The sequence below is a fragment of the Meleagris gallopavo genome, chromosome 1, assembly GCF_905368555.1.
Source record: "Meleagris gallopavo chromosome 1, MGAL_WU_HG_1.1, whole genome shotgun sequence".
Taxonomy (NCBI): domain Eukaryota; kingdom Metazoa; phylum Chordata; class Aves; order Galliformes; family Phasianidae; genus Meleagris; species Meleagris gallopavo.
The window spans coordinates 62379711-62395001 of NC_139404.1; the positions used below are offsets into that span (position 1 = coordinate 62379711).

Sequence of the window (15291 nt, forward strand, 5' to 3'; positions counted from 1 at the left end):
TAAACCAGGTGCCATAATTTTATTTGCAACTATTCAAGGACAATATAATGCAGAGGAAACTTCAAGTTTTACACAGCACTAATGATGTTGCTCACATTAGTAATTCACCTCAGAGATGTAAAAATTATACACTCAGTCACAGACACTGACAAAAATCCATTATTCATCACACATGTGAGAAGGTAATGATACAGAAGACATAAACACCAATCAGCATTTCTACTTAAGACATATCACAGTGCTGAAATACTGATTTTTTAAATTTTATTTTATTTTTAGAAATGGTTGTAAAAGCCTAAGGAACAGAAGCAACATAAACAAATAAAAACCAACACTTCATCCTATTTATCAGTACAGTCTAGACAACATATCAAGGCATTTCGTTCCTAATCCTCTCAGACAGCTCTGTTGCCTCTCCAAATACCCACCCAGCAGGCTCGGCATACCCTACCTATGCCTTCCCACGTTGCAAAAAAATGCTGTGTTTAACCCCACACTTTTAAGCAGGAAGAGAAAGAGTTTTCCTCTCTACTGTCCTGCCAAATCTCTCCATTCAGGCCCAGCTTGTTAAGTCTGAAAAGCCAAAGTGAGAAGGTAGTAGGTTCTCCAGAACTGCCAGCAGCCCTCTACGAGCGATTGCTCAGGAAGGCTTTTCTTAGCTGCTCCTGCTCAGTGGATAGGGACACCTATTTGTCCACAGGCTTGCAGAATCAAGTCTTTCACTAGCTGACTGGTGCACAGCTTGTACTCCTTGCTAGGTTAAATGGTGAAGGACAGAATGCTTGCTCTTTGCCTGCAGCAAATTTGCAGATACTTAATGTTTATAATCCGAAGTGGGCGTTCACATGAGTGCCAGATCTTAATGACTGTATTTTCACGCCACTAAGTATTTTAAAGGAAGATAACAAGATACTGTCAGCTCCAAAGCAATTACATTTCCCAACTAAGTTCTCTGATTAAACACAGGCAAGAAAAACAATGCACTTCAAGGAAAAATAAAAGAGCATGTATTGACTCCTTCTGCCAGCCATATTTTCTTAGCATAAGCCAACATCAATCAATCTCTTCACTCCATGTGCAATTCACACCATCTCCAGGCGGGAACACATTAATGAGTCTTCATCTAGAAAAAAGAAAATCATCTGAATTTATCGTGTGTTCAGCAATAAGAAGCTCTGCCATACAGAATGCCCTTTTCTCTACATTGAAAAAGAAGTTGCAAGATTCTTCTTGCAACGTATGACAAGGGACACTTCATTTCAAAAATACTGCTCTAACATCAATTGACATAAAATACGCACTTACAAACCAGCCTGAGAATTTTGTTGTATTGCTGTTACTTTGCTGGCTTTTTTTGTTGTTGTTGTTGTTCCTTCTCTATACTTCTGCCAGTGCTGAATTTAGTGTTAATTAAAGCGCTGATTTGGCACTTCCCCTAAGGACGCAGCAGCAGGGCAGCTGCATCATTGTCCAGTGAGGCTCAGAGACTGCAACGGTGAAACAGAGAACAAGGAGCTTGCACCAGAATCTCCAGACTTAACACACCACATGAGGCCTCCTGTGAGCGTGAATCTGTCACTGGGCAACATTTACCCAACTCTGCTGGAAGATACACCCAGCAGTCAGAGATCATACCAGAGCCCTGCACCTAGGAATTCTGTAGGGCCTTCGTATTACAAAACAGGAGTTTTTTCACTGAGAAAAGAGGTTGCCCCTCCTAAAGTGAAATGATACCAAAAAAAAAAAAAAAAAAAAAAAAAAAAAAAAAAAAAAAAAATTATATATACTCTGCTAAGCATGTGGTATTTTGTGGTGAATAAGCTTCTGTTGGCAACAAATGCTTTTCCAAAGAACTGTTCACATACCACAGCACAAGCTCAATCCTCCCATTATAATCTGGGATGAGGAAGAAACAGGGCAGAAGGAAGACATCAGAAGTTATCTGTAGATAAGAGCAATGGGCTGCAGTCCAAGCTGGGTTTCATACACACTATGTAATTTACTAATACCATTATTATGGACTGAATGTAACTGTATGTAAAAGTTATGAAAATAGTGGATGACCATTATAAGTTAGTGAATGATCATTAATTGCTCTCAAATGTCGCAGCAAATGCATTTTGCAAAGCAGCCTCAGCTGACACGCTTCAGACTCCTCTAAATCCAAACGAAAATAAGAAATGGTGCATGCATGCTGGGGCAAAGAAGAAGCATTGTCTCCCTTTTGCTGATTTGCATAAGCCTCTTCTCTTCCTTTTAAATTCATCCTCTAGAATGCTCATCTGCCCCAAAAGAGCACGTGATAGACATTCATCAAAGGGTCAGGATTAAACAACAGGCAGTAAGCACTGCATGCAGCTTCTGGAAAGCTAATTGTGGTACATCTGCCCATTAGTTTATACAACCTACAACTGAACACTTATCTGTATATCAGTGCAGAAGTACTGCTTTGCAGCCACTTATCTCTCTTTTCCACAGGCTGCAGCAAAGTACAACAGAGAAAACTGCAAGGGTATCCCAGAGCTCACTTCAGTGCACTGTTGGATTTCCCCTCCCCTTTTTGGCAAACAGCATCCGGATACTGGTATTACCAAGTCTCCTGACAATCTGAAATTCACACTTTAAAGAACTCACTGGCAGATGGATTCGATTTAAAGGATGACAATGAACAGCTGCTACTGATCACAGGCTTGTAAAGTGAACCCATTCATCGCAAAATAGTTCAAAAGAATGAACCAAAATGGAACAAATGAATTTGAAGAAGTATGGGGGATGCGGTATTAGCCTTCAATAATGTATCAGTTGGTAAAAGACACAAATATGGTGCTTCTATTAATTTATTCTTGTGAGTGCTGGTTCCACTCTGTTAGTGGCATTCTTCAGATTCTCAAAAAGCCAGAGCAGAGCTTCAATAAAGAATTAGAAGACACAATTAAATATCTCCTCAGTGAAGGTGGTTTTTAACTAATTAAGCCACTAAAAGGAGCTGACTGTGTTTAAATTATGCTGGTGAAAGACACAACGTGACAAGATTCAAAATACTGATGGCAGGTTAGGTTACAGGGTGCTCTCAACCATCATGAAGTCCCCTTATGTCTGCCTTCCCGGGCTTTACTTTCAGAACTACGAAGAGGCCCCTCTGCTTCTGAGAAGTCTCCATTTTCCTCTGTGATTCTTTGCTGTTAGGAACAAGTTTCAGTTAGGAACAAGACAGCCTTTAAAGTACTTGGACTCAATGATCCTCATGAGATCCTTCCAACTCTGGATATTCTATTATTCTAGTTAGTCTTGCAAATAGAATCACCAAGCATTATTGTTCCTATCTAAGAGACAGGGAGCTGATAGAACTGAGTAATACATGCTTCATTTATTTTTAATTCAGAGATTATGCAGCAAAACGAGACATTTTAACTTCACTGTGTTTGTTATGGCCCCTGGATCATTCCTGAGTGACTCAGATTTTCCCAGGCACTTTCTAAAAGTTATGTTCAGAGCACCTTCACCAACACTGGGAATGAGAGCAATACATATGGAAGGAAATTCTGCAAGAGCTGCCTCAGGTGGGAACTCATTCCTCCCAGCTCCACTGGGTTTTTTTTGTGGCTGAAAATACATGGTTCTGAGAACAGGGATTGCATTTTACTGAAAAACATATTTGGCTAGAATCATGCTTGTTATTCTTAGCTTAGGAACAATACTATAGAACTTGGAAAAAAAAATCCAAGACCTTTGCTAAGGCAATTTTTACCTACAAGTGACATTTATAACATCTTCAAGCAACTCAAAGTATACTTGTAACAGTGTGACATCATTAAAACTTTAAAGCACATCTCGTGTGAAATACTTGTATATATCTTATAATTCTCAGTCACTTTTGTATCAGTACATAGTTTTTACAGCAGATTGTTATATCTATTTTGAACTGAAGTAAATTTACTATTCTGCAGAGCACCTTAGTGTATCTCCTTCCTTGATGTCCTTCGTCATACCCAAGTATCAAGGTAACACGGCTTGATGTCACCGGCTCGCACTAGTGAAGCATACTGGCTGGCTGACAAATCTCCTTCCATGTGTGCTGCCCTGTCACCACCCCACGTATGTGGGATGAGATGGAAGTAATACGAGGCACTGGTCGTTAAGGATCCACTGATGTCTAGCTCTAAGACAGCAGCTTGGTTACTTAACTCATCCTCGGAAGCAGAGGGCCGTTGCCTGAAAGCACACCCTCTCTGCCATATCAAAGGGCAGCCTGGTTTTACACATACGCAGTAAGGCCTGTGTGTTCCCTTGCTTGCACACCTTCTGTGAAGGCCGAACATGGCCACCACAGCTTCCCAGAACGGAGGGGGGAGGAGGAAGGGTGCTCTCCACCTGCACCCCATGGGAGTTTGGCTTCCTTTTGTTTCAATAGAATCAGATGTCATTTGCTAATTTAATCTCCAGCCACACGGCATGCACACCCAGAGCAGGGAACGGAATTAACAACGCGTAGACATCTTTTACAGATCCAGTTACAAGAACCAGGAAAGAACCAGCTCATGCTCAGCCCCTCCTTGCCACATAACTGCAAATGTCACTTACACATATTCACCAGCACCTCACCTTCCCTGTGCACTACAAATAGCTGCTGTATTATAAAATAAACACTCCACCTGTAAGCAAAACCCAAACCTGTTTAACTACCACTTCTTCCCTCTGCCTCATTCCCACCACTCCTTTTCTTTACATCCATTTTTTCTCCACATGGACTTTAATGGCTCTGGGTAAGGTTAGGAAAATCTGACTTAGGCAATAAAAATGATTGTACGTAAACTCAGCACAAGCAAAAAACGGAGCATCTCCCCTCTCAATGAGCCTAAAAGTAAGCACACTAAAACCACTCCCTGAGTCACTGGAGGAAGGAGATGATGGCCATTTCTGAACCTTCTCAGTGATAAACCATAAGGAAAAACACTCTCCGCAATGACAAGCTGTTGGTATCCAGAGAGCAGCGTGGCTCTCACACATGACACCAATCTTCCACCTGCAGCACAGGACACATAAGCAGCAGCAATCTCACCACATGCAAGGATAGCACTCACAGTGCCCACATTTATCTATTTCTCAAAAGGCAATTCCCCCTGTGAGCAGCCAGGCCCTGAATATATTGATGGGAGAGTCCCCTCCTTATCATTAGGATTTAAAAGATCAGGTAACCACATGTTTTGAAACACAGGATCAAAGGGGAAAAAAAAAAAAAAAAAAAACCCACACCCGTAATAGTTCTCAGGAATTTTATTTTTAAAATAAAAAATAAAGGTGATTGGCACAGTTAACAGGAGGGTAAATGCCATTTACTCCCATTAAGAATTAAGTTCTATTTTGCTATGCTGAAGCAATCAGAAATAATCACCTAGCTTCAGTGATTCCGTGGAACTAAGCAAAACACGTACTAACAAAAGAGTGTTTTGATTTGTTCAAATGAACTGCTTAAGCTAATATTTTCTTAGGTTTCAAAACATTCATTGATAACTAACCATTAGCGACCTGCAGGCTGATGGGGATATGCAGTTTTTGCCTCAATGTTTCAGCATCTCCGACATACAGTAATCAGCATCTGTGGTGAAATGGGGCAGGAGATTCGTTTACGTGATTCTGCAATTTGTTTTGACCAATCACCTGCAAATAACACTGCCCCAACACCAAAGGATGCACAGAATTAAGAAAAAGCACTATCAATACAAAAACATCAACAATTTAAAAAAAATAAAATTGTATTAGAGAACTCAGGCTGCAGGCAAAGATTAATATTGCTATTTCAGAAGAGCACGCTGTGTTTTCAAGTAGCAGAACAGAACCAAGAAGGAATTAAAGCAGAACATAAAGCAGTCTAAGCCCAAGTGCAGGATACTCACCACATACGCTGCAATTCAAGCTCTACACCCACGATATTACTACAGCCCTCAGGAAAGGAAAAAACTGCATTTGAACTCGGACACATTTCTTATGTGCAGTCCCAGGCAAACCTATCCAATTGGATGTATTCATAGCACAAGGTGATTTACGTCACGATGTACTCACTACTTGACATGATAAACAGGCGTTGGCTGACACAATCTTTATTTGTGCAGTGAGTCTCCATTGTACCTTCCTGATGGTGTTGATTTTCAAAAGAGGTCGCTCCACACTTAGATGCTTTCCCAACTCTGTCATAGAGAGCAAAGGTTTTTGCCTTCTCCCCCATTGTGGTATTCAGGCTTCGGAAACAGACTGAGAACCATGACAGCCAGCAAACATACTCAAATGTGGGACCTTCCCTACCAAGACACAGTCCCTCTCACTGAGCTTTGGGGGAATCATTTTTTCTACCTCCAGTGATTAAGCTTCTATAAAATTTGAGGTCTCTAACTTCTAATAATTGAAACTATTTATTGGTTAAAAACTTCAATGACTAGCCTGCTTTCTCGATTTCCAGACAACCAGAAAATCAATCGCAATAATTTCAAAAACTTTTCTCTTAAAGATTGCCAGAGTTAGTGCTGAAGTTGGTGTACTATTTAAGCTCTGGGGTTCAGAGCTCTGGAGCAATGTCAGGCAACTGTGTACACCTTAAGTGGCTCCCAAGTCAGCAGCTGCTATGCTTGCACTGAAGCAGGAGGAACAGGAGTAATGAGTGAGGGGAACTTAAAGACACACACCTTGCAACTTGCAAAAATACATTGGATACTTTATAATAGCACAAAATCTGTTTTTTCAAACTTTCCCTTAATTAAAACCTAGACTGGTTTAATAAACCAGTGGACCTTGAAATAACGTAATTGAGTTCCTTGTTCTTACTTCATCTCCTCCAGCATAAACTCAGAATTACGCTGATCATTTTTCAGGCCAGTCATTTTCAAACTCTGCCACTTATCAAACCAGCACGCACAGATCAGTTGTGCACCAGCCTTCATGTTTTTGTCCAAATGTCCCAAAGAACACTCTTAGCAACATGGCAAAAAATGTGAAGGTCTTGGGCAAGAGTCCATCGTATACTTCCCTTTCCATATTCAGTCCTACAAGTGGCTCCTTTTGTGTTCTCAAGAAGGTGACTTTGGGAAATTCTGCTCAAAGAACCAATCTTCAAATCTGATAGTCACAGGAAGATTCAGTACCTGATGCTGAGCTATATCACACTGATGCTTTAATGGGACCATCCCCATGCACAGAGTGTCTGCTTCATTCCAAAATTCTCTGAGACGTTTAAATGGTTAGCAATAGGTAAGGGCACACATGTTTTTTTTTAATAGTCAGTGTGTGTTTTGCAGACCAGCCTGCATCTCATCAGTAATTCCTTGGTGGAACACTCCTGGGAAGGCAGCAGTCAGCCCAGCATGACAGCATCTTAAATAAAGAAGAGTGTTACAAGGTGCAAGGCAGCACTCCACACATTTGCTGTCAAAGAATCACAGTGCTTCAGCTGCTGAAGGAAGCAGATTGCCATTGTTTTATCAAAAAAAAAAAAAAAAAAAATCACAGATGGGAGAAGCCGACTGGAAACCACCTTCCCCTCAAAAAGAAATTGCTAGCTATTATCTTTCACAGAGAGGGTACATCTAGTATTGAACTGCAGACAGGATCATGCTTCAGAGGTCAAAACAAGTATAGTCTTTTCTTTACAAAACATCTTCAAAAGGAAGCTGGGGATGAAGTTTGTCTGTGCACAGCCATACAGATTTAAACAGGAAAAAAAATCCCTGGGGGAAAAAAAAAAACCAACAAACCCAACACTGACCAACCCACACACTTATATAAAAGGCTTTGGAGAGTTTCATTTTCTATTCATCTGGAAAGGGAGTGAACAAGCTCACACACACACACACACTCTCATTTTTAATCATCTTCATGCTGACAGCAGCCAGTCACTACGTCTGTTATCAGAGCCCCACAGCTTGCATTTTCAGGCTGTGAAGCGCTAAGGCACAAGGTATAAAATCTCCTCTGATTAAAAAGGTGTGGTGATAGTGCCTGGTATGTCACACCAACTGCTACAGATTTGAAGCTTGGCCTCATCAGGATGATACTCATTTGGTGGAGGGAGGGGAAAAACAAATTCAGAAACATACAAACAAATAGTAAGGATTTCCTAAGATTAGCTGGCCGCCTGGCTCAGGCTCATTTTCTCTCAGCCCACTCCTAGGGAAAAAAAAACAAGCAAAAAAAGACATGTTTTTGCATCCAGAAATTTAGAGTTTAGTGAAAGGTGTCAGTTGTTAAAGAGAGAGGGAGAGAGAACCTGCATTATGTTCAATTGCTCAGTGTGCACTTCTGGGTCACCTGGGGAAGGAGGATGCAGGAAAGGAAGAATACTGCAAAAACCAAGGTGAAACACAGAGGAAGGCGAGAACAAATTTCAGTTCTTACTTATTCATTTTACTTTTTATTTATTCACTTCTTTTTGGAGATGGCAGTTATGGTTCTCTCCATTTCTCCATGAATTTATGTCACCTCCAACACTTTCTTCCAAACTGGTTACACCTACAAGTCACCACTTGCTTTGTAGTTTCTCCATAGCAAGGTGCTCAACAGTCTTTCAAATTTTAAAAAATTTGCCCTGCTTACAGTTGTATTTTCTTACCAGTTATTCTCTTTCGGACATCACTGTGGTGTTACCCCAATTCTATGAGAGTTTCCATCTCCCCTTCCTTATAGGGTCAACTCCGTAGTGATGTTCTCCATTTTAATATAAATTCAATTATGAATAATTGAAATGTACAGATCAATTTGGTACAGCAACAGAGAGCACAGAATTAGAAAGGAGCAGCAGCAAGTCAATCCAGTAACGAGGCAGGCAGCAACAGGTCAATTCAGTCAATCTGAATTGATCCAATAGTTGCACATTAACACATAAAGTCATATATTTAGCTAGCTTATGTACTAAACCTTATCAAGCTGCTTACTAACAAGTGAGAGTTTATCTGCCAATCACCTAATTATGTTAAAAACTTAAAATCCAAAAATGTTAAAGAAAGCTAGGCAACCCATGCCTTGCTAAACCTTTTCAATATGCAACCCAGAGGAAAAAGGGACATAATCAGAACTTACCTCTAAACTAAACAGGTTCATATACAAAGCTCTAAGACAAGGGAATAGAATTCTATTCCCTTTCAGGAGGATATTATTTATGTATATATTTAAATATAGATAGCTGCATACACAGATAGATATATGTACCTACATGAGCATGCATATAAGAAAGAGGTAGATTCCATCTCTTCTTAAACAGATACATGCAGTGTCAAATCTATTTCCTCGTCTCAGAAGGATCTATCTATAAAAAAAACATACACAAGTATGTATATAAGTAAGAAAAATGTCAGTCTGTGTCTCTTACAATTTATTATAATTTATTATAATTTATTATAATTTATCATCTCAGCAGCATCTTACTCAGAATTTAATTCCTCTGAATAGTTTGGAAAAACTAAATAATTCTGCTAAGAAACAAAGCACCAAAAAAAGAAAAGGAAAAAAAAATAAACAAAACAACTTAATTTCATTGTTTCAGAATTCTTTGTCTTGAAAACTTGTGACTGGTTTTGAAATTGAAAGCCAATTAAAAAAAAAAAAAAACAAAAAACAAGCAGAAAAGGAATAAATGGATTTCAATGGGGAGCCAGAGGTCTGCCTTTGCTAATGTGATTTTAGTCTTTGCAGTCCTGGACATCAACACAGTTAATGAATAATGACGGTGCAAACAAAATATCAGATAATGATGAGGGGGAGGGAAGAGTGAAATAATTGTGTGGATGGCTCTGATTGGACTTGCTTTCAATTGGAAAAATTGATGCCTCCTTAATTATAGGAAAAAGGCCTCACTAAAAAGATAAGACTGATGTGAAAATTGAAAAGCTTTACTCTTCGGATTCAAATGGAAATGGAAAGGTTGTGAGGTTTGTTAGGTTGGGTTTTGTTTTTCTGTTAAATATAGATCTTTCTCAAACACTACATCCAAACGCGTGTGTAAAACTTCACCTCACTTCAAAGCTGTTACAGCAAGAGATTTGTTCAGATAGTTTATAAGTTTGTTTTTATCACTCTCTGGGAATACTGCTTATTACAAGTTACACTGCCTCCTACAAGGCGCACAGCATTTCCCTTCTAGTAAGAGCTCAAGTCAGTAGAAGTTATGGCCAGTTGAAGGATCAGCCCAATAACCTAACATCACTCAAGATTTCCACTAATTGGCTCTACTGAATACATTATCAAGAGAGTACTGGAGATTTCTCGCTGTTTGATTAGGACTGTACTGCACACTTTTCTTTCCATGCTCTCTCTCAGTTCCTGCAGCACATGTCAAATTCTCACGTGTGAGAAATGGCTAATATAAGCACATGAAATACACTGCTCTCCATACACTTCTAGATAGTAAGAGAAAGCAGCTTCATAAGACCCCTGTAAAAAATGTTAAACAAACTGAAGGTGACATTTCACTATGAAAGTCACGTGCAATTCCTCAGCTACCTGGCAAAGAAAAATCCCTTATTCCTTACTTATACAGCTCTTTCCCTGTAACATCAACAGTCAGACAAGCCATATTTACATGACAATTTCTATAATGTGATACAACTGCTTCTGAAGAAGTGATATTTTATAAATAGTGTTTACTGTCTTTCAATTTATAGCCATCATTTCTATTATACAGTATTTTTCATCAGCAGGTCTCAAGTAGTGTTTAAAAGATTTAATTGTACTGCTCATCTGAATTTGCAGATGTCTTACAAAGTGAAAGCACGATTATATGAGGCAGAATTTATCCAGGAAACAGGAACTGTGATACTTAATCTCAGAAAGTAACCCAGAGATAATTTAAAGTAAGGTATCTACAAAGAATAGTGCCTTTGCCAAGATACTGTTTGTATTGGTTTTGTAAAGAGGGGACAGAATGTTCTCTTCCAAAGAACCACAAAATAAACTTCCTGAACCGATGTGAGCTTTATTTTTGCTTTTATTTAACCCAAGTAAGTGTGGCTTAGCCAGATTTGCTTCAAAAAAGAAAACAATTCAATTAATTTGGCACAGCCTTGTCCGGAAAAAGCACAGACACACTCCTCAAACTGAATAGAACTGGCTACCTGAACAGAACTGGAACCACAGCTGCTTTGTGAAATTAGTAATAGCCTGGAAGGAGAGTTTTTTGTCCATTATTTTTTATTTTATTTAACGATTTCTCCATAGCATTCTGAGCAGATGTAATCAACTTTTTTAATGCTGTTATCTTAATGCAGTCTAGGAGAGTTTGAGAGAGCAGAAATATGAGATGCAGCATGCTGAAATTGCACTGGAAAAATAACTTGAAATCATTGAAGACCTTACTATTGTTGCTTCTATAGGTATTTGTTCCTAAGTCAGCCACATTTTCTTTTAGAAAAATAATAATTAATAATAACTTCAAGTCAGCTTTTAGCTTTTTTACCTTCAGGAGCTGGGTTAATCCACAGGCAAAAGCTCATTTGCAAGACAAAGAGAAAAGCATCACTGGCAAGGTCAAAAGAGACAACAGCTTATTTAGTCTGACATTTTACAAAGTCTGTTTAGCAATAGTAGTTGATTAAATAATAATAATAATGGTCTGAACTCTCTCCCTTAGATAAGGACACTGAATCTCAAAGTTAAAAATTAGTAAATAAAATCACTGATGTCTAACTCTACAGCTGTTCTGTTTACACATGGCATTTGTGAAAGTTTCTTGACCAAGAGAAACTCTCATTTCATAAAGTTACAAAGCAAAACTACTTCTAGAACCACTGTTAAGTATGTTTTTACCCATCAGTGTACCACAGCAGTATCACATTTATCACGTAGTTGTCCGTCTCTTCTCAGAGCCTCATGGAGTTAAAATGTTGGACCATTTTGTCTGAAATAGGCAGAAAGCCAAAATAGCTGGAAGCCTCCACCAGGCTTGGGTATTTAAAAAAGTCAGAAAGTTGTTAAAAGATTCTACAAATGGTGTCCTACAGTCCCACTATAGAAGTCATCCTAAATAGACCAACAAATTACCCCATGAATTGATATAGAGATGTCAGCAGGAGAGCTGATGATTTCACAAGAAAGGGGAAAGATCTCACAGGACAACAGAATGACAAAGGAAATCTCATTTTACTTATATTAATGCAGTTTCCTAAATCTGAGTCAGCTTTCTAAAAACTGTCTATTCTCACTGGTGCAGGAGTTCAAAACTGCTTTAGTTTTTTATTATTTTTGTTGTTCTTCAAATTTTTCTATGTCCCTTGTTTTGGCTGTACATTTATGACAAACCTGGTTTATTAACAGCAAAGTGATAAACAATTTCAGTGACTATTTACTTGTCACTGTTTCCTCATCTACTTTTGCCTTTATGCCAGCTTCAACTTCTGGCAGAGTGAACAGTTAAATCTTTTTTACTCTTTGGTTCCTCCTGCCACAATGTTTAAGCTTCAAGCTCTGCAGGTATCAGGTTTAATCACTTGAAAAAAAGATCACTGGCATTTTTATTCTGTTTTATTTTACAGAAAGAAAAAGGTGAATATTAGTCTCAGGTTTTCTAGAAGTTATTTTCATATATCCAACTTCTAAACTTGAGTATGTAAAACTTAAACTGGCAGATATATTCATATGCAGAATCCTACTCTCCCAAACAGGATGTCATATCTTGGCAGCATTCCTACAATGAATCCTTTTTTAAAGAAAAGAAATATTAACATTAGAAGACTCAGATAAAGTCAGTAGACAGTTGGTCTTAAAATTCAATAGATGGGGGATGTAGTTAAAGCTACAATAGAAATAGTTGACTTCAGATATATGCATACAATAAACAAACAAACAAAAAAACAGAGAGAAATATATGTTTCAGGAAAGTTAATGGTGTTTGAAGAAAATCATCTGTGAATGTACATAGGAGGTATCACAGTGCAGAACACATACACATGGATGACAGTAGTTTGAGAACAAGTTCCCTGCCCACTCCAGAAAAGGGAGTGCCCTTAAAAACTGATCTTAGATCTGTGGCAAAGGCTGACACAACTCAAAAGATGTGTAGGAGGCATTACACATTGTACTGGAAGAAGCAATAAGAAATGTAATTTGTTGTCTTTTTTTTTTTTTTTTTTTCTTTTCCTGGAAAGGAGCAGGAAGAGTGAGAAGGGGAAAGTGTCTTTCCAACTAGAAAGGGTGCCTAGAGCAGAGTGCTTAGCTCTACACTCTCTGGCTTACCATGGTCAACATAAATAGGAGAACATTTTAGCTACTGATTGCCAGATATTGCCTTGTGGCAGAAACACCCATGATATCCCTGTTGACCATGAAGAAAGGTTGCATTCTTCAGCACAACCCAAAAACATTCCTTTTCCTTTCATTCTACCGCTGGTTTCTAAGGAGACATTGTCTGCCACAGGTGCTTAGAGCAGTAGAAACTGGAACAGGAAAAGTAACAGTGTGCATTCTTCAGGCTGGCCTTTTTTGTTCCATTTGGTGACATTCCAAGGAGGGAGGGAAACAAAGGACATCACGGATGATGGCAAAGCAGAATGTCCACTCTTTGCATACCTCAGCACCAGAGTCTACCAGAACACCTGCTGTCCTCTTAAAGCAAAGAAGGTGAACTTCCCCACCTGCTTGCTATCATGTCCTTCTTTTGCTAGCCCTCTTGTGCAATGAGAGCTGAAACAACTGTCCCACTGTACCCTGGGAAGTCAAGTTCCTTTGTTTTTTTTTGGAAAGACAGAGAGTGCTAAGCAAACTCATTCATATTTATATTAACAAATAAAGAAACTTACTTAGAAAATTTGCTAATCTCATCTTGGAGAGATTTACTCTAGTTCTCTTGTCTTTTGAGACCTCTAAAGATATCAGAGAAGGAAGTCTGAAAAACTAAAAGGGAATCTCTTCTCAAGGAGAAGGATGGAGAAGAGTATGAAGGAGCAGTTGGTAAGTTAATAACTTCAGTTCAGTTCAGTTATTAAGAAAACTCAGAAAAAAAAGTGAATCACTGAAGATTTGTTTTAAACTGTACAAACTTAAATCTGGTAATTTATTAGCCCTTCCTGATCTTACCACACTGCGGAATTCCACCATTAGAAACATCTTCATATCTTCTGTATATCAAGGAAAGCACAAATTGTGCAGCCTTTTGAAATCACTTGCATAAGAAAAAGCACACAGGTTTCTGCATCAATACACTCATAGAATTTCACCACAGTATGGCCACCAGAGTAATAAAAGCTATTTTAAGTACAGACTGTTGTAATAAATCAGTTTCAGTGCCAATAAGGTTATCTTTGTAGCTGAGGAGTAAGGTGAGGTTTCCCCATCATAACGTAATCCGAAGCTGGTTCCAAGTCATATCAAAACTTACAATTATCCCAAGAGAAAATAAAGCTCACCACACACGTGACCTCTGAATCACTGAAAACTTTTATCAAGTTCATGTAACTTTTTTTCTTACTCAAGCACTTCAGTTTATAGTGCATACACTCAAAAAAGCTTCTTTTTTTTTTTTTTTTTTTTTTTTTATCAGCATGTCCTTTCCTTTTTCTGGGAGTCATATAGAGGCACACTATCAAAATAACTGAACACTGAGATTTTCAGTTCAACTTCCCATTTTCTCAAATACTGTTTCTCACTGTGTCTTTAAACTTCTCCTCATTTACCATCAATATGCTAGAGCTCATCTATTCCACTGTGATCAAAGCATTACACCATAAGCAATGTTTTCCAAACCTTTCTGATATTTCCCATCAAGGTAATAAAGTCTCCACCCTAAGTCAAAGCAATCTGTTATGAGACTCAAAACCTGTGATCTTTTCTATTCCACTCCATGGCTGGTATTAACCACAGCCTCTGAACTCATTATTATCTTCTGTGGGACCACTACTTTCACAATTAATTCACAAAAAAGCAACACATGCTTCTGACAAAAGAAGACTCAGAAAACTAAAGTGCCCGGTCTGCAACACGCAAGGTGGCAATTTCCTTGGGGCTGTTTTCCTTTAAAATAAACCACCACAGCACTTCTAATAGAGCATAACTGTTAATTCCTATCTAAGAACCAAACAAACCAAACAAAATATTCAAGTAACAAAACACCTTTTTATAGTACTTATTGCTGTTAGGGCCATTGCACTAATATGCATCATCCTGCAACCCTGAGGAGGACCTTGGTCATGTTAGAGATCTGAGTACTCTGGGAGGCAGGGATTTTTCAAGACTTGGGATAAATAGTCTTCTCTGATGTTGCAAAATAGCAAGAAACATGATGGTTCTTTTGTTGTAAAATAAGATCTGCTGGCTCTGTTT

General features: G+C 38.6%; 1 protein-coding gene across 6 annotated transcripts in view; it reads right to left on the reverse strand.

Annotated features, from left to right (window-relative positions):
- Window positions 1-15291, reverse strand: part of EPS8 (EGFR pathway substrate 8, signaling adaptor) — a 131570-nt gene that overhangs the window by 92428 nt on the left and 23851 nt on the right. Inside the window, exon 2 of one of the 6 annotated variants that reach the window (XM_085230839.1) lies at window positions 9197-9289. The exons of 4 other annotated variants lie outside the window; for them this stretch is intronic. The gene's annotated coding sequence lies outside the window, so the exon portion shown is untranslated. Of the gene's footprint in view, window positions 1-5894; window positions 6046-9196; window positions 9290-15291 lie in introns of those variants that run through there. One more of the 6 variants, XM_085230836.1, reaches the window with a different exon arrangement.